Source organism: Lissotriton vulgaris, unplaced genomic scaffold (genome assembly GCF_964263255.1).
Source record: "Lissotriton vulgaris unplaced genomic scaffold, aLisVul1.2 SCAFFOLD_2588, whole genome shotgun sequence".
NCBI lineage: Eukaryota > Metazoa > Chordata > Amphibia > Caudata > Salamandridae > Lissotriton > Lissotriton vulgaris.
In genome coordinates, this window is record NW_028245439.1 from 255,102 (window position 1) to 274,968 (window position 19,867).

Consider the following 19,867-nt stretch of genomic DNA (forward strand, 5'->3'; position numbering starts at 1 on the left):
ACAGGAAGGACACCCTTCCTGTACAAAATACTGTCAGACACGAGGGAAGGCTTTTACCACTTTGTATGCATGTTGTGCAGTGCAGCACGCATGCAAAGTCAGAAAAGGAAGAAGAAATTGATTCTCCTTCCTTGTGTCTTGTTTAAAAGGGTGCAGTTTTCTCACGCTAAACCCAATCTATTGATTTTGGTAAAATGGGTGGTTGCACGGGAACGCCCATGCACCCCCCTTGGTAGGTCCCAATGTGTCAAGTAATGCGAACCAGTGCTATGCGCAGTTTCACATTACTTTTACATTATTTCCAGCGCTAAAAAATGTTTCGCGCTGGAAAGTAAATTAGGAAAAAAAGATTTTGCGCTGTTTTGTGCCACTTTTGTGATGCAAATACGGCGCAAAATATTAGTAAATCTCCCTCTTCTTCTTTACCACCTTTAAAAATTAGCAAGAAATATTTCATCATACACAGATATTTAACTAAAGGTTCTGTTGATCAGGTGATATCTTATTAATGTCTGAAAAGGAGGTGATTTACCAGTGTTCACAGAGTAACTGAGCAAAGTAAAGGCGCTCACGGGGCACCCAAGTGCTTGAGGTTTTGCTTAAGAAAGACGCATATGGTCAAGATTTCATTTAAACAACAATAGATTTTAGAAAAAGAGCTGGATCAGGCTGGGCTGCAGAATTTCCAGTAACTCTTCATGAAGTATACAACAAAAGCAACTCCATTTACACACTTCTTCTTATTCTTTCCGATTCACTTAAGATCATCTCAAATACCAACTCCTGTCTTTACTCGCTGTTCATAAGCCACCTTTGACACTTTCAACAGCTCCTGTGTTTCAAGCATTTTGTTTTCTTCTAACCTGGAAGATTGGAACATTATTGTGGTTTGAGGGGGGTTTCCTATCACCATAACATCTGTCCATCTCCCTGAAACTAGTGCAGCTTACAGAGCCTGGTTCTGGCCATGGAAGACAACTTTAAAAAGCAAGTCTTTAGTTCTTCCTAAAGTAGATAAAGTTCTGTAAGATGCAGCTCCTTCCAGGGCTTTTGTGTAAAACAGAGCAAGGGGTTCACTGTAAGGCCCGTCCTTTACATTATAAGCGCAGATAAGGCAAACAGACATTGATTCATATAATTTAATATTCAACGAGATCAGTCATTTAGTACTTATGGAGAATCCATCACAACCAATAATTTACCTGACATATCCCCGCAGAAGATGTGTGCATATTACTCTTTTTTTCCCCCCTTTTTCACCATTACATGGCATCTGGTATGACATTGTCCGTTTGGGGCCCAGGATGCCACTTTGTGACTGGATGGGCATTTGGCAGAGCGGGAGGAGGTGTCAGTTATCCACAGGTGATGCAGCATTTCTACCTTTCCATATTTCTCATCTTCAAATTTATCTAATTTCCTGTCCTTCGGTCCCCCTTCTGCCCTCTGGCTGCGCACTCACTCCGTGGGGTTCATCAGAAGTCCGATAACGGCCTGATAGTCACAAGGCCATGGATCTCACTTCTTCTACAACACTTATTGCAGACATATGGCCTAGTTTAGAGTTTGTCCAAAAGATTATTGCCACAAAACTAGGGGTGGGTGAAGAATTCATCTCTCTCGGCGTAGCTCGCAAATTTGTGCCCAGTGTGCAGAGTTCCAAAGAACTCCACAAAGTAATGCAGAACTGAGTTTTTTTTTCTCAAGCGGTTCGCCAACGGTAAGGTGGTGAGTACTTGTGAGAAAATATAACACGCTAGACCTCCTCCTGGAGGGATTTCTCATTGCAGGAGGTCACGGCAGGTCGCGACCACTCTTGTGTAGAAATCTGCCATTCTCGTTGATGAAGCTGCCACTCGATTAGAATGTCAATTCGAGCAGCAGAAAGCAGCAGTGCCCTCTGGCGCAACGCGTAGTGCTGTTCGTGCTGATTTTACAGTGCGGGAATGTTGGAACTGGGGTCACCAGCTTCCCAAGGGTAGCATAGCACGAGCGGGTAGGCATCCGAAAGCTTATGTGTAAAGCGACCATACAGCACACGCAACCACTGAGACAGAAAACTGGGCACGCAATGAGTGACGCCACTCCAGTGAGTATGTATAAAAATTAAATAACTTTTATATATAGAGCAGAGTCAGGGTATTCAAGAATTCACAGTATTATTACCTTATTGGCCTTCCTTTCAAATACATGTATTTCAACACTTGGCAATAAATACTAGGTGAATAAATATTAAATATACGATAAATACTGAATATTAGATAATATCAAATGTAGATAACCACAGGCATGACCGTAGCCTTGCTTCTTGTCAACACCTGTAAGGAATACATCACAAAAGGCAACTAAATGACATTACATCATATTAGATCTGTAGGCATTTTACCCACTTCTCACCAAGCAAGGGTGAGTGTTTTACAGCAGAACACATGTAAATAAATAACTGTAGGCTTCCAGTAAATGTAGCATTAAGTGGGAGAAAAGCATTTCATTAAGAATAAACATCCCCTTGTGCAGGATTAGCCATGTTAAGAATCACTCCCAGCAAGAGTAAGCATTTCCTAGATTAGGGCTACACATTTCCTTAGTTATAATACATTTCAGTAGACCAGAAAGAATATTCTCCTTAAGCAGATGAAGAACTTCCTATGAAGCCAACGTAAAACATGTCATCCAGATTCAGACCAGCTTTATGGAAATTAATAACAGATCCCTATGTAGGGCTAAACATTTCAACAGATGAGCATGAGCATCCTGGGCTTGGCTTACGCCTTTAAAACCTTTCCTTATGTAAATAGAAACATCTCCTTTTTCAGGAGCACGAATATCCCATTAGGTCAGAATAAAACATTCCACTGGGAATCAGTCAGGGATAATAAAATTCACTTACTCAGGAACCAACAGGGCATTAAGCTGGCTGATTCAGCAGAGGCGGTCATTCCCTTGACCACATTAACCATTTACCCCAGGGGATATCGGTGGGCTTTCATAAACAGGTCAGTAACTTGAATAAGCATTTCCATTTTAGTTGTTAAACAAACATTCTATCAGGTAAGTACCCCATAAAGAGGCACAACATTTCCTGAGCAAGAATAGGCATCCCCTTAGGTAAACATCCCATTGGGTTAGAGTAAAGGGAGCAATTCACCAATGCAACACATACAATAAAGGCATAGCCTTTCATTACTTCCTAAACAGCATTTCATTGTACACTGGTAGGCAATGCATCAACATTTCTTCCAGGAAGTAACCACTTCTCTAAGGAGAAGTAAACATTTAATAACAGGTAAACCATGCATAAGGCCTAGGCTGAGTAGGACACTAGGCGAAATATGGATAATCCCTGGGTTTGGGCCTAGCCCTTGCTAATACTCTTCATCCTGGTACTGTAGGCATACTATTACATCCTCTAATCAGGGGTTATCCTTTTATGAATTGAGGCCTATAAACTGTGGGCCTTGGGACCTCTAAAACAGTCCAATACCAGGGTAAACACCCCCTTAATCTAGTAGGGACCTTTCATTAGGAATTATCCTGTTCGCAGGTGAGAACAACATTTCATGTAGAGCCATTCATATTCTCAATAGCAACAACTTATTTCAATAAAGGTTAAAACATTCAATTAGCAGAAGTAACCATTTCCTTAATCAGGAATAAACAGGTCATTAGAACCCAGGCCCCTTTAGCAATTTTGCACAGCAAGCTCCTCGAATCGGCAGGGCCTGTAATAAGGTTTTCCTAGCTCCTGCAGCTTAAAAATAACAGCCCCTTATGTAGGACTAAACATTTCATTTACCCAGAATAACATTCTCCTCAAGCAGGGATCAACCTTCCATTAATTATATCTAAACCCTGTGCCTAAGAACCAGTAAAACAATGGCACATGAGCAGGAATTCTCAGGGTGGAACAAAACCTTTCGTTAGACAGGCACAATTAACCAATTCCTTGCTCTGCAGTTCTTGACGCAGGGATAAAACATTTCAGTATTCAAGAGTATCCCTGTTGGTAGGTAGAAGTTAGAACACTGGGGCAGGAGTGCAAAACATTTCATTAGGCATGGATAAATCAATGAACACGCAGGGGGATTTCTCCTTGTGAAACTCAGTCCCTGCCGAGAAGCAATCTGACTGAAGTAATTCCACAGCTAGGGACTACTTCCTCCTCAGTCCAGTCACGAAATGGGCAATTTTGGGGTTTCTTATCCTGTCATTAAGGGCTATTGTCCATGTCAAAAAGGGGGGGCCTTCTATAAATAATTAGGACCAAGGGGGGGTCATTGACAGTGTTCCCAGTCTCACAGGTTCTCAGAGCCAGCATGGCCCAACTTCAACTCTCCCCCGGGGAAGGGCGAACTTGGGGCCTTCTCCGGCCTTCCGCCAACCTCCCCGGGGATTACCTGTCTCTTCGGCTCCTCGGGGAGCCCTTGCGTGGATTCCTGCCAGTCAGGATGAGGGAGGGGGCTCTTGGGCTCCTTCTAAGCCCTCCGGTGGTTTGTGGGCCAGACAGGGGAGGCTACAGCGCTTGAAGGCACAACAGCCGTCTCAGGCAGAGTCAGCGCTCATCAGGGCAATAGCGCTTCAGGCAGGAATAGCGCCCAGGAGCTTCGTGACGCTTTAAGAGTATAGCGCTTCAGAGCCCAACAGTCTGCAGGACATAAGCACTTCTCAAGGAGGCACAGCTCTTCAGCAGGTGATCGGAGGGATAGCGCCTGGGACATAGTGCTCTATCCAGTTCAGCAAGCTGAAGTAAATTAGCCAGTTCAAATGATGCAGGACAGCACTTCAGGCAGTCATAGCGCTTCAGGGTTCTAGCGCTTCTGCAGGCAGTTACAGTGCTTGAGCCTCAGGCAATTCAGTCAGGCTAGAAGTTCAGGAGGCTAGCGCTACGCAGAGATAGCGCTTAGCATTCACTTCAGTGGGGCACTTTCCTCAGGACAGGTAGTGCAGGGTGCTAGCGCCAGGGAATAAGAGCGCTTAACCAGCAGACAGTTTATATTAGTTGGAGTCAGATCAGCAGGTTCCACAGGACAGTTCACACAACAGTGGCAATCCAGAAAAAGGGATCCCAGGTGGCGTCAGGGAGCGCAGGGAGTGTTACAGCGCCAATACCTGGTTGATTTCTCAAAAGTCCTGTGGTGATTTGGTTTCTTCTTGGCGCTTTATATTTCTTGCGCCCTTGTAAATTGCAGTCTCTGCGTTCCTTGAAGGGGGGGGGATGTTGAAGTTGATGGTTGATATCAAGTCTCCTCCGCCAGTTCCCTTCAAGCAGACCTGGGGTTCCCCTTCCGCCGGGCCAGGTCAGGGGGGCAAATTCAGGATCCCTCAACACTTGATAGGAAGCACCTAGGCTCTGTCTCTACCAGTGTCATAGGTCCCTGTCTAGGCCCCACCGCCTAAAGCTCCTGCGTAGGTTCACCCCCAGGTCTGTTCTCCCTCAGTCTGACAGGAAAGTTTCCCTCCCTTTCCTTATTTAGTCCCAGTTGACAGTTGGCAGTGGCAGTTGGTGCCACCTCACCTGTTCCAGAAGGTTCCAGGAGGTTCTAGTAGGTTCCACCATTATGGCTATGGACAGGCTGGCAGGCTAGTATGGATACATTGTTTGAGGGTTCTAGCCAGCTCCTGACTACTAGAATGCGCCCACAAAGACCACGCTGCAGTAGCAGGGGTCAGTGGCGGCCATGTTAGGGGAAGTAAGCACCTGCACCTTAACATTAGTTTGACATACACAGGGCTTTCTTCACTACACAAGGCCTATACCCTTTTGTTACAATAGGGGGCACCCTAAATTAAAGGAATAAAAAACGAAAAATTCTGGGGAAAGGGCCAAGTCCTACAGGGACAAACTCCTGGCATTAAAGATCAGTGAGAGCAGCGCAACTTAACAAACTCTGCCACTTGCAGAAGTCCCTGGAGTACGGCAGAGTTTTCCTGGCACTTTGTGGAGTTCCGCAGAGTAAAACTCTACGAACTACACCAAGGCATAATCAAAACGTGACAGATATCCTGTCTGTCTTATTATAATTGCCACAGGATGTAATGCATTTTTAATGGTGTGGGCAGGATACCGGTCACATTTGGGATGGAATAAACCATTTGCTGAAATCTAAATCAGGCCTTTGGTGTACATTGTGTCCAGTGTGGCTACCTGGGCTTGAAGGATCTTGTGGTTTGTGGGTCTCTCACTGCTTCGAGGTCACCGCCAGGCAGGACTTCTGTCAGATGTGCCTTGTGCAGATCTTCCTTCCAGGCAGGACTTTTGTCAGCTGCGCCTTTTGCGGCTCTTCCTTTCAGGCCGGACTTCTGTCAGCTTTGGCTTGTGCAGCTCTTACTTCCAGGCAGAACTTCTGTCAGCTGCGCCTTGTGCAGATCTTCCTTTCTAGGCTGGACTTCTGTCAGCTGCTCCTTGTGCAGATTGTCCTTCCAGGCAGGATTTCTGTCAGCTGTGCCTTGTGCAGATCTTACTTCCAGGCAGAACTTCTGTCAGCTGCGCCTTGTGCAGATCTTCCTTTCTAGGCTGGACTTCTGTCAGCTGCTCCTTGTGCAGATTGCCCTTCCAGGAAGGAATTCTGTCAGCTGCATATTGTGCAGATCATACTTCCAGGCAGGACTTCTGTCAGCTGCATCTTGTGCAGATCATACTTCCAGGCAGGACTTCTGTCAGCTGCGCCTTGTGCAGATCGTACTTCCAGGCAGGACTTCTGTCAGCTGTGCCGTATGCAGATCTTTCTTCGATATAGTTGGTTCTGTCAGCTGCGCCCTGTGCGGATCTTCCTTTCAGGTAGGACTTCTGTTAGTTGTGCCTTGTGCAGATCTTCCTTCCAGACAAAACTTCTGTCAGCTGCTCTTTGTGCAGATTGTCCTTCCAGGCAGGAATTCTGTCAGCTGCGCCTTGTGCAGATCATCCTTTCTAGGCGGACTTCTGTCAGCTGTGTCGTATGCAGATCTTCCTTCCAGTCAGGACCTCTGTCAGCTGCGCCTTGTGCAGATTTACCTTCCAGGCTGGACCTCTGTCAGCTGTGCCTTGTGAAGATCTTCCTTTCAGGCTGCGGCTTTTGTCAGATACCGCCTTGTGCAGATCTTCCTTTCAAGCTGCAGCTTCTGTCAGATGCACCTTGTGCATACCTTCCTTTAACCCCTTCGATGCTCATGACGAGCTCAGCTCGTCATGAGGTATACCTCTAGGGTGCTCATGACGAGATGAGCTCGTCATGACCACACCCATTAACATTATGGCCCAGCACAGGAGAAGGATCTGTCAAGCAGCCATGGTGTTAAGGCTGCGGCTTCTGTCCGCTGTGCCTTGCGCAGATTTTCCTTCTAGGCAAGGGCTTCTTTCCTCAATGTTCAGTTCAAAGGTCGGTAGAGGTAGAACTGGTCTAGGTTATCTTCTTTATTGTAGTTCCACTGGTCAAGTCACAGACCTCGTGCTCTGAGAGTCTGGATTTTCTTCGACACAGTCTGCCATCGCACACTAAAAGCACGCCTCCACGACACCGGAATCCAAGAGAAGGCCCTGGATTGGACCACCGCCTTCCTCTCCGGGAGAACCCAGAGAGTCCGCCTCCCTCCCTTCTGCTCCAAAGCCACCGAGATAATCTGCGGCGTACCCCAAGGGTCATTCCTCAGCCCAACGTTGTTCAACGTATACATGGCACGACTCGTCCATGTTGCCCGACGGGTCGACCTAAACATCATCTCCTACGCTGACGACACCCAGCTGATCCTCTCACTGACCAAGGACCCCCGCACTGCCAAAACCAACCTCCACAAAGGAATAAAGGCCGTAGACGGCTGGATGAGGAACAGCGGTCTGAAACTGAACTCGGGCAAGACGGAGGTCCTCATCCTCGGTTCCACCCCTCAGCCTGGGACGACTCCTGGTGGCCGATGGCATTAAGAGCACCCCCTACACCCACCGACTACGCACGTAACATGGGGGTCATCCTCGACTCCACACTCTCCATGACAAAACAAGTCAATGCCGTCTCCTCCTCCGTCTTCAACACCCTCCGCATGCTTCGCAGGATCTTCAAGTGGATCCCCACCACAACCAGAAGGACGGTCACCCAGGCCCTCGTTAGCAGTAGACTGGACGACGGCAACGCACTCTACGCAGGAGCCACATCAAACTCCTGAAACGGCTCCAACGCATCCAGAATGCCTCAGCACGCCTGATCCTTGACATACTGCGCCGCAGCCACATCAAACCACGCCTGAGAGGCCTGCACTGGCTCTCCATCAACAAGAGCATAACAATCAAGCTCCTCACCCACGCACACAAGGCACTTAACGACACCGGACCAGCGTACCTCAACAGCTGATTCAGCCTCTACACCCCGTCTCGCCAGCTCCCCTCTGCAGACCGCGCCCTCGCCACTGTCCCCCGCGTCAGTAGAGTGACCGCTGGCGTCAGATCATTCTCCCAACTCACGGCCAAGACGTGGAACACCCTCCCCATCCACCTACGGCAGACCGAAGACCTCCTACCCTTCAGGAGACACCTCAAGACCAGGCTCTTCTAACAGTAGCAGCGATCCCCCCCTAGCGCCTTGAGACCCTCACGGGTATGTAGTGCACTTTACAAATGCTATGATTGATTGATTGATTGATTAATTGATTTTCCGAGCTCCTCAGGCCATTAAGATAGTGCTACCGCATCAAGCACACACTACGAGACTCCAAAAGTCAACGCTACAAGTGCTGCTCCATTGTAGGAGAGTACGGTCTGCTATCCTATGGTCACCCCCATTTTTTGCTTTTTGCTTCACTGGTTTTCGACTTACTGAGGCTGTGGGCCTGCTAATCAGACCCCCAGCCTGCTGTTCTCTCTCTAAATTCATAATACATGTGCTATAGGTACATACCACAATTGGAAATGGACTCCTTGTCAGCCCCTGTACGATGCACTATAGGTGCTCAGGGCATAGGTGCCACCAAGGCCTACCAGGGGCTGAAGCATAGCTTTTTCCACCCCTGGCTGGTTCTTAAATTGACACAACTGGCTGATAACTCAGCTGGGGCAAGTGGGTGTAATCACCCCTTGCTTAGATATAGTATACCTATATCTAAACCTATATCTGGACACATAAACCTGTGAGTCACTCCTATGGAAGGCCTTATCAATCCTGGAGGCAGAGTGCGTGGTTTTATGTGAGATGGAGCTCTGGCATGAGCTGAGCCTGTCTGCAGCTGTCGGGAACAACTCCCTAAGCTGATCCGGGATAATGCCATACCATATACTATTAAGTGCCTTATAGTCGTCGCGGTTATATAGCAACTTTGGTTTGGCTTTATCAAAACATGTCGTGTAAGGTGTCATACGAATTGGAATACTACCCCCTCGCCAGTTCTGGTGACGGGGGTAGCATTCCACCCTTCTAGAGGGAGAAGACATGTTACTTTACTGAAACGCAGTTGATTTTAAAAGAGCCTCAGATCCACAAAATGGATGCCTCTGCCACAGACACGGGTCTGGCCTCCTGCTGCTGACCGAAACTCAGCAAATGGTGGTCTGGACAAAGGGTTTCCTGTCGCAGGGCGGTGTTACACCACCCCAGACAGGAGATAGTGGATTGTAGCAGGGAGGTTTCAAAGAAACCAGACACTGCCTGGGGAGCACAAGGCTGCCCCTTGCATAATCCGGCCAAACCGGTTCTGGGGCACACCAGCCCCAGTCCCAGCATGGCCTGGATCAAAGGAAAGGGGTGTATCCACCCCCTTCCTGGGTCCCACCCATAGGAGGGGACCTAGCAGGATGTCCAGCCCACCAGATACGAATAAGAGTGGGAGCAGTGCCAATGCAACTCAGATTATCCTGAAGAAACATAAGAAACGAAACTCTGGACCCTTCGACATCCTACTCAACGTAGAAGACTGAAGAATCTCCCTTGTGGTCAAGGAGTGACCACCCTGTGCAAACAGGTACCACCCAGCACCTTGACCCTTGCTTTGTTGCAGTTCCCACCGAAACTCGAGCGACAGAGATCGACGAGATCAAGCTTGCCTGCCTTCCTCCAGCCCGATCCACAGTCTCTGCAGAGCTGAGACCCGTGGAGGCGACCGGAAGCGTGGGGCACGCCATCTTGAAAAGGCCACGAGACGTTGACCGTGCAGCCCACGAGTGACCCTTGAAGCTGTACATCGGGGTTTGAGAAGCCCCAACCCTGAGCTACACTTGCACCAAAGCTACCCCCTCCACACTCGACGAGTGCTGCGTGGGGCCCTTCTGCTTGTGTTGGCTCCACGCGTTAGCCCGGTCACTTGCCAGCTGGCTTGTGGCCCCTGTGCCGACGAAAATTTGAAACCGACTTGCTTTTCTGGTTGCTCCAGATCTGCACCAGCTCCTGTGAAAAGGAGCCCCCACTCTGACCCTCCTGGTCAGAGTGAGAAGCAATCTCCCGGTTCCACGTGGATTGCTTTTGCCAAGTGCTGTTTGCTGCAATCTTGAAGCCAACGGTGCTGACGGCGAGAGCCTGCGTGGGACAGATCGTGACCTGCTCCTGGACGTCGCAGATGCCCCAGAGCCCACGTGACAGCGGAGAGAAGCCTCTCGACAACCATCTGATTGCGCCCGACATTGCCTGGTTCCGTCCTGGTTCCACCCTGGTCACTGCTGTGTGACCCAGACTCTGTCCCCTCTGCTTTCAGATTCATCTCGACTTTGATCCACCCTTGGATCACACCGTACACTTCTGCTTCCCATCGCCTGCAGCATCTTCAGCTCCAAGCACCAAGAGCTTGCGTGTCAAAACCAGACGCCACTTCGACCCTGTGCACCAACTTCCTGTGGATGAGGTAACATTGCAACGCCGGTGTGCCCACGTTGGTACACACCTCTAGGGTCTGTGTCTTAAGTTTTGTTCCTCTAGGTTCAGGGGAAGTATCTTTAAACTAACTTTGTGTAACTTTTACGCACCATTGACATTGCATTGGTGCAAGCCGCACTTTACGTGCTGCACCCGAGTCCTGCGGGCTTCTCCCGACTTCAGCATTGCTAGTCCTGACTGCTCCCAGCGATTCTCTAGGCCCTAGGCCTAACCACTGTTCGATTGGTATCTCTTATACCACTTTTTTAATATATGGTTTGAGTGGCCACCCGCCCTCATCCATAATTGTGCAACTTTATATGTTATACTGTGCTTTTGATTTAACGCTTGTGCCCCTTTGCTCATAAAGAGTACTGGGGATTAATTTAGAAATAAACACATATATTTTTATAATATATACTTGTGTGGTGTCCTTTCATTTGGTATTTCAGGATTGTATGTGGTAAAACAGCTTGCTTAACACGACCTCTTAAGTTAAGCCTTTAAGGCTGCTTAGTCCATGCTACCCCTAGGATAGCTTGTCTAACAAGGTTGACTTACAACCAGACACCATAAGGGATTGTTCGGACTGATACAAGGTGGTTCCAGAATTGGAAACACCACATATCAGGCCAACTTCTGACATCCATGGTTTAATTCAACCACTGTATCTGAACATCCCCTGGCAAATGCCAACTAGAGAATAGACATCCTGCATGCACCAGCAGAGTGCAGACAGCTTTTCAAGCACCACGAGGTACATGGACTTTGTCTGTCGTAACTGAAGATGTTAAACCTTGTTAACATCAATCCCCTTTGGAAAAGGTCCTACATTTTGCTATCAGAATGTAACTCTTCCTGTGCAGACAGAAACCCTCAACTCCGTATTGCATAAAGCTGGTTGTTCTCACCCAAAAGAGGGTCCTCCACAAATTGCTGACATTTTCTTACACCCCTTCGACAGCCGTGGCAACACACAGACCAACTACACCCCCTCAGGGATCACCAGTCCATCTGTCAGGATGAAGACTCAGATCTTTCAACCTTCTCCGTTACCGTCTTTGGAACGGCCTGTCTCTGAGATTCGTGGAAGCTCCACACTCAGTGAGCTCAGAGTTGCCTTGTAAAACCATCTCATGAGAGTGGAAGAAAAGAACTATAAGTGACACGCACTGCACAGAAGTGTAAATAAATCTACTATTATCGTTCCATGTACCATTGTCCTACTGCTGATGTTTTGACATGGAACTTTTGCCGCCTATCACAGCAGCTTCTGTCGCTAAAATCTTACTCAGTTTGTTTTGCATCATACCTACTTACCAAAGTACTGTTTCTGACCCTACAACATCTCTGGCAGACATTTTGCGCTGTCTGTTGCTACATAAATAGTAAGTCGATTGATACTGCAGGAAGAGTGCAGTGTCCTTGCAGTCAGATGCACTTGATTGCAATAAAAGGTGCCATGTTTTTTAGAAAAGCTACAACTATTAGAAAAATAACATACTAAAAGCAGCACATACAATGCGATAACACACACCGGGTACTAGAAAAACATGAAGCAAACAATGCAATAACACAGGCCAGGCGTTGGGACAATCTGATGCAAACAATGCAATAACTCAGACCAGGCACTTCGATTGAAGCAAACAATGCAATAGCATAGGCCAGGCACCGTAAGAATCTGACGCAAACAATGCAATAACACAGGCCAGGCACTAGAAGAATCTAATGCAAACAATGCAGTAACACAGAACGGGCACTAGACGCTAACAATGCAATAACATGGGCCAGGCACCAAGAGAATCTGATGCAAACAATGCAATAACAGCAGGGGGATGGCGACATTTTTTTCTCCTGCCCTAAGTTTGAATTTTTTTGGGAACAGAGACTATCGCGCACTCCTGAGGCGGAAGCCGGGAGCTTTTAGAACTGTTAAAACTTATTTGTGTCACCTGAATAACTTGTTGTTTTTAAAACTCAACACGCGCTAGCAAAGCGCCAGGGCACTCACCTTCACCAAAAGCACAGCGAGTAGCGGAACTAGCGCTGACTCGTTGTCGAACAAATCTCTGACAAAAATGCCAATCTCGGCGAGGACTGAGGCCACGCCCCCTGAAGGCCAAGCCCCCCTACCCCCTACATCATGTGCTGTCACCGGAAGCGCAGCGGACAAGCGCAGCGGGAGCGCCTAAGGCAAGCCCGTCTGCGCCCGTCATCGCCACGACATCGCCAGTCGCCAGTCGCCAGTCCCCCTGGTCCAACCGTGCCCCACATGCTCGTACGGTACGACCGTGAGGAACTCCTTGCCATGAATCTTAGTCAAAGATGTCCTGATGCTACAGGTGTCCTTGGCCACTCGCAACTCCATTGCAACCTCTGCCATTTTTCTACCGACAATCCAACCCGCGTTCGGGGATACCGTGGCATAACCACCACCCCGCCCCTGACGATACTTCAACTCAATGTCAGATCACTCTCTAAACACCATCTAGAGGTAAACTCGCTCATACTGGACGAAAACCCAGACATCCTCTTCCTCTGTGAAACAAGGTTACGAGATGGCGCATCTACCATCCCCAACCTTACGCTCCCAGATGAGTATCACCTGGCCACCATAAACCGCAAAACTCGAGGCGGTGGCATCGCAGTAATTTATAAGAAGCACTTCACCTGCTCTTTTACTAAAGAAACTCTCCATGACTGTGAATGCGCCCAATTTAAAATTAGCACTAGCCCTCAATTCACAATGTCGGGTCTATATATCTACCGCCCACCTGGCCCTGCTTCCAGGTTCATTGACGCCCTCCTCGAGACGTCTACTGCGCTCATTACCAAATCCGCCAACTTCACTATCCTGGGCGACCTCAACCTGCATTTTGATCTAACTAATGATCACACTATTGCTAACCTCCTCACCGATCTCTCGGCTTTGCAGCTTAACTCTCTCATTTACGTTCCAACCCATTTAGCCGGCCATACTCTAGACCCGGTTTTCATCAACATCCAAGAGGCAGTCACAGAAGTCCCCACCCCTATGGGATGGACGGACCACTACCTCATCAAGCTAACTGTCCCAGCTCCAGGATGGCAGTATAAAACTGAATCTAACCGTCGCCTTAAAAGACCATGGCACAAACTCTCCACCCCTATTTTACATGAAACCCTAGGAGGATTCCATTGGGAAGCCAATCAGGATATAGATACGACCTATACCTCCTTCACTACCTAGATCACAGGTGGGCTTGATACTCTCATTCCAGCCAAACTAACCAAAGGACGAGCTACACCTTCTAATCCCTGGTATGATGACACCCTTAAAGCCATGCGCAAGGACTGCAAAAGAGCCGAGCGTCAATGGAGAAAAAACGTTGACGGTCAGGATAAGGCTAACTACCTATCCAAGCTTAAAATTTATCACAAAGTTATCAGCACTGCCCACGCAGCTTTCTCTGCTGACAAAATCAGTTCTAACCCGAACCCATCTAAAATTATTTTCAAACTTGTCAAAGAACTACAAAATCCCAGGTCACCCTCTCCCAAAATTGCATCCAATGAACAATGCGAGCAGCTGGCCGCATACTTTGTAGAGAAAGTCCAGAACATCTACAGAACTTTTCCGCAGAACTCTCCTCACTCTGGGGAACTCAAGAACCCAACCTCCACCATCACCCCTCTTACCCAAATCCCTGACATCACAGCTACTGACCTGATTAAACTTTGCAAGAAAGTGAAATCTGGCTCCCCGGCGGATCCTATGAGCCCTTCTCACTTCCTGGATTCGCTTGACTTCTTCCTTCCCCCCATGATGGACATCCTCAATCTTTCTTTCACATCTGCTACTGTACCCATAGCCTGGAAGCAAGCTTGGGTATCACCCATAATCAAAAAACCCACCCTGGACCCTTCGAAGCCTGAAAACTTCCGACCCATATACCTCCTCCCCTGGATATCTAAAATAGCAGAAGCCCACGTCAACGCCATTCTCTCCAAACATGTGGACCTAAATGGAATTCTGGACCCATCCCAAAATGGCTTCAGACCGGGCCACAGCCCTATTGGCCACCACCGAATATCTCCGGACGATTTTAGACTCTGGTCAAAGTGCTGCGCTGATTCTTTTAGATCTCAGCGCAGCCTTTGATACGGTATCACATGACATTCTTCTGAAGCGTCTGGAGATGGCCGGTGGGTCTGGCCTTGCTCTAATTTGGTTCCGCTCCTTTCTTAAGGACAGATCCTTCAGGGTATCAGCCCCCCCTTTTCTCTCAAAACCTCATCCGATAGCACAGGGAGTTCCCCAGGGTTCAGCGCTGAGCCCCTCCCTCTTCAACCTATATGTCCAGCCTCTTGCGGAAGTGGCCAAAGAGTTGGGGCTCACGCTGGTATCGTACGCCGACGACACCCAGCTGGTCGTCACCCTCACAGAAAGCCCTTCCAGCGCGGCGTCCAAGTTCAGAGAGGGCCTGGCAGCAGTGGCACAATGGATGACGGACAATTATCTCCAACTGAACGCCGGAAAAACCGAGGTGCTCCTCCTTGGCAGAAACACCAGCCAATGGAACGAGCACTGGTGGCCGTCATCCCTTGGTACCACCCCACTCCCTAAAACCAGCGTAAAAAACCTGGGAGTTTGGATGGATGCCAATCTCAGCTTCCAGGCTGTTCAAAGAAGGGGTTTGGCCCAGCAAAATTTGGGGAAGGAAGGTAGGGCCGATTATTGCAAGAGAAAAAGAATGTACCTTCACAACCAATTCATTTGAAGAATTATTTTAAGCAGAAATAAACGCAAGTCAATACGTTTATCCTAGCCTTTGATTTTGGCTACTTAGTTTTTAATTATTCAACATATTTTAAAACAAGAGGGACATGTAATCTACTCAACAGAGAATCCATTTTAGTGATGTCCTACTAACAATCCACATAACAACTGCAATTATCACAAATCAATTGCACATACAGAAAAAATATGAACAAAATTTACAATTCTTATCGACAACAACAACAACTATAACATGTAGTGATCAAATCATATAGTGGTGAAACAGTTGGAATATAAATGAAATCACTCTTGCATATTTAAACAATTCTTAAATGTAAAGAAGGCAACTGTGCGAAATACAATTACAAATTTATGCAAGGATTCCTATCGTTCAGGATTCAAACTATACTTAATATAGTAGCCTATCTCAGCTTCCAGACACACATCAAAAAGGTGTCAGCCACCTGTATAGGTCTTCTAAGAAATCTCAGGCCTATACTCGGCTTTTTTGACTCAAAGGTTCGCCAGCTGATTGTCCAGGCACCCATCTTATCACGCCTGGACTATTCGAACGTCCTCCTCCTAGGCGCAAACAAAGCAGAAACTGCTAGGTTCCAACGAGTCCAGAATGCGGCGGGTGGAACGCTGGTCGGTCTTCCCCGCAGATGCTCAGCCAGAGCCACCATCCGCAAACTCCACTGGCTGCCCGTGGAATACAGAGTTAAATTTAAAGCTCTCATTACGATCTTTAAAATTGTCAAACAGGGAAACCCCCCTCTGCTACGAAACCTGACCTGCCCCTATGTCCCTAGCCGTGAGCTACGCTCCTCCAACCAACTTCTTCTGAAAGTACCCAGAATAAAGCTCTGTCGTACTGGAGGCCGCTCCTTCAAGGTTCTTGGTCCCAAGCTATGGAACGATCTTCCTCTCCACATAAGTTCCATAGAATGCCTCTCTGTCTTCCGTAAAGCAATCAAGACCCTCCTTTTCCCTGCCCCCTAGAGTATTTCTCAGATCCCTCCCTCTCCCCTGTCTGGTAGGGTGTGTGTTTGTCTCTCAGCACCGGGACGCCCCATTGCTGGGGTAGCTGTCGCACTTTACCAAACCCAGAATAGAATAGAATTTGCATATTTTAGTGGCGCGATTAGGAAAATGTATAAACCTTCAGCAGAAGGTGCTATATTTGGTATAGGTATTATGGAGGTGATACTTTCTGCATTTCAGGGACACTTTCTTGCTATCACTATGTTAGTTGCCCGTACATTGCTCTTACAAAACTAGAGATCAATGACAATACCTTTGTTTGAGAAATGGTTGAGTAAAATGAAACATACAAAATGTTTTGAAGAAGCTTATGCCAAGCGGGTGGGGGCAATTAAGATATTTTCGAGGGTCTGGGATCATTTTGCTGAGTGTTAATTTATGTCTATCTAGTATGTGCTTGTGAACAGACGGCAGTCCCTACCTCGAGTGACCCGACGCTTCCCTCGAGGTCCAGAGCCTCGCGGACCGGACGGCAGCACCCCTGTGGAGCGGAACGAAGAAGGAGAAGACGACGAGGTCTGGAGGGAGGACTGGTGGAGTCCTGTGGAGGACGCTGGAGAGCAGCCGTAGCTCGCGGGAGAGCTACGGCGGGGGAATGAGAGTAACAAACCCCTCCTGTGTAATTAGTCTGTGAATAACCCTAGTGTAAACTGCCCCACAACCCCCTCTGGGACTCACTGACCACTGTATATATTATAAAGCCACCCTGACCACTGTATTTAGCGTAAAGCAATTCTTCACGATCACCGGCACCTGTATGATACGCCTTGCACTGACTATCCTCCGACACCCTCCTCTTCTTCCCGACCGTTTACTCCCCTCCCCACCTCCCTCACTGTCCGCTTCTTCTTACGCACTCCCGGTGACGGTATTAGGTACCCGACCGTTTGGAACGGTCAGACTAACGGCCCTTTTTTTCTCTCTCTCCTTGCCCGCCTCAGAGGAACCACCACCCGGGGAAGGAGCCGGATCGCCCTGGTGGACGACGCCCCACTCTACGTCCACCCGTGTTACCAACCATATCCAGGAGCCATCATTGGGACCTTCAACCAAGGACCTTCCGTGTCGGGGCTACCCCTACCAGACTGTTGTCTATCCTTGACTTTGTGCATAACCAAATAAACAGACATAGCCCACTATATACGGCCTCCACGCCTGTTTTTCCAGCCCACACTCGCCCCACGACAACAGTTGGTGTCAGAAGTGGGATTGTCCGGAAGCATGGAGGCCGCAGTACAGAAGCTCGCAGAGACCCAGGAACAACTGGGGAAAATGAACGAACAATTTCTCAAAACAGCCGAGGATGACCGAGGCCAGTTGCATGACGTATTGAAGGGTCAAGGCGCGGCCCAGGACCAAGCTATGGGAAAGCTCACGGACGTACTAGGCCACCAAAGACCGGTCACTTCCCTCCCCTCAGTGGTTCTTCAAAAGTACGTCCCGGGAGAAGACCCGGACTTCTTTTTTACTAATTTCGAGCGGCTGGCCCAAACCGCTGCCTGGCCCCCTGATCGATGGGGACATTATCTTGGACCCCTACTTACCGGCGAATTACAAGCTGCCTATGAACAGGCCAACATCCAGGGCCAAACACCTTATGCCAATATCAAAACCTGTATCCTGGAACGTCTTGATATAGACAAGGAGACCTACAGGGTGAAGCTGCGCCAAGCCAAAGAAGGACCACAAGAAACACCAAGAGCCCTGTCTTTCCGCATCCGGGACCTGACCGATCGCTGGTTGCGACCTGCCTCCTCCACGAAAGAAGAAATCCTCTCCAAAATATATTTGGAACAATTCCTTGCTTCCCTACATCCCTCAACCCAAAAATGGGTTCGCCAACACGCCCGTCTCACCTTGGAGAGTGCGGTTGAAATCACCAGCGCTTACAGCCGCGCCCAAGACTTTCAGAGGCCAAAAGAAGAACATCCACATCGTTCTCAGCCACATACCGTGACCCGAACACCGAGACCTCCCTTACCCAAGAAGCCGGAACTCACCCCTTTGTTCCCATACCCGGTTGTACCGCGGGCTCCTCCACCCGGTTCCCAGTGCTATCACTGTGGAGGATATGGACACATCGCCCGGGTGTGTCCCCAGAAAGACGAACCAATGGAGGTGGGTCTCGCCCGGAATTACGTATGCCTCCCTACAGATCCTAGCCCTCCTAGATTTCATTGCCCAGTACGGATTGAGGGACACCCTGTTCTAGCCCTTGCTGATACAGGCTGCAGACAAAGTGTACTCCGTCCTCAGGAGCTACCAAACCCTGTGGGACCAGTGACCGGTACGGTAGCCATCCAGTGTGTACATGGAGACACAAAACTATACCCCACCGCCAGGGTTCGAGTTCAACACCCGACAGATCAGGGTACTACACTCACCGTTGACCTTATTCCGACGCTCCCGGAGCAAGTGATACTGGGCAGCGACTACTCTCGACTACCTCGTCTTCTCCATGAGACCACCAACTCCCTGGAAAAGTGGTGGTTGGAGGCCCCGTTTCCACACGACCAAATAAGTCAAGAGGCCTCGGACAAACCATACAAATCAAAAACTCAAAAGAAGGAGAAAAGGAGCCATGCCACTGTCCTTCCTGTCAGAGTGGAAGAACACCCCTGAGAAACCGACAGGGAGTTCCGAGCCGCCCAACAGGAGGATCCCGTCCTCCAAGATGCCTGGAGACGTGCCCTCAACAACGAAGACCCTTTAAAAGTAGGTCCCTATTTCTTTAGAAAGAACGGCCTTTTGTACAGGAAGGGAGGGGCACAACAAACACCCCAACTGCTAATCCCGGGACCCTTCCGAGACAGGGTGTTGTTTCTCGCCCATAGTCACCTGCTGGGAGGCCACTTTAGGGACGAGAAGACAGGACAGGCTATCTTGGAGAAATTCTATTGGCCAGGGGTCTACCAGCAAATAAAACTGTACTGCTGTACCTGCCCGGTGAGCCAAAAGAATAGCACCTATCGGCCTCCCAGAGCGCCCTTACAGCCTCTACCCCTGATCGATATACCCTTCAGTAGAGTAGGGATTCAATTCAATTCAATTCAATTAATTTGTATAGCGGGCTACATACCCAGAGGGTCTCAAGGCGCTTGGAGAAGGGTGGGGAATTACTTGTCGAATATCCAGGTTTTAAGTTGCTTTCTGAGTTCTGAGTGAGGCGAAGGTGAGTGGGAAGTGAGTTCCAGGTTTTAGCCGCCAGGTAGGAGAAGGATCTTCCTCCCATGGTGGATTTGTTGATGCGAGGTACAGC

General features: G+C 48.6%; 1 pseudogene; it reads left to right on the plus strand.

The window, feature by feature from the left end:
- The first annotated feature begins 17,829 nt into the window (after nt 1-17,829).
- LOC147666424 (uncharacterized) lies at nt 17,830-19,634 on the plus strand (annotated as a pseudogene).
- Nucleotides 19,635-19,867: the final 233 nt, after the last annotated feature.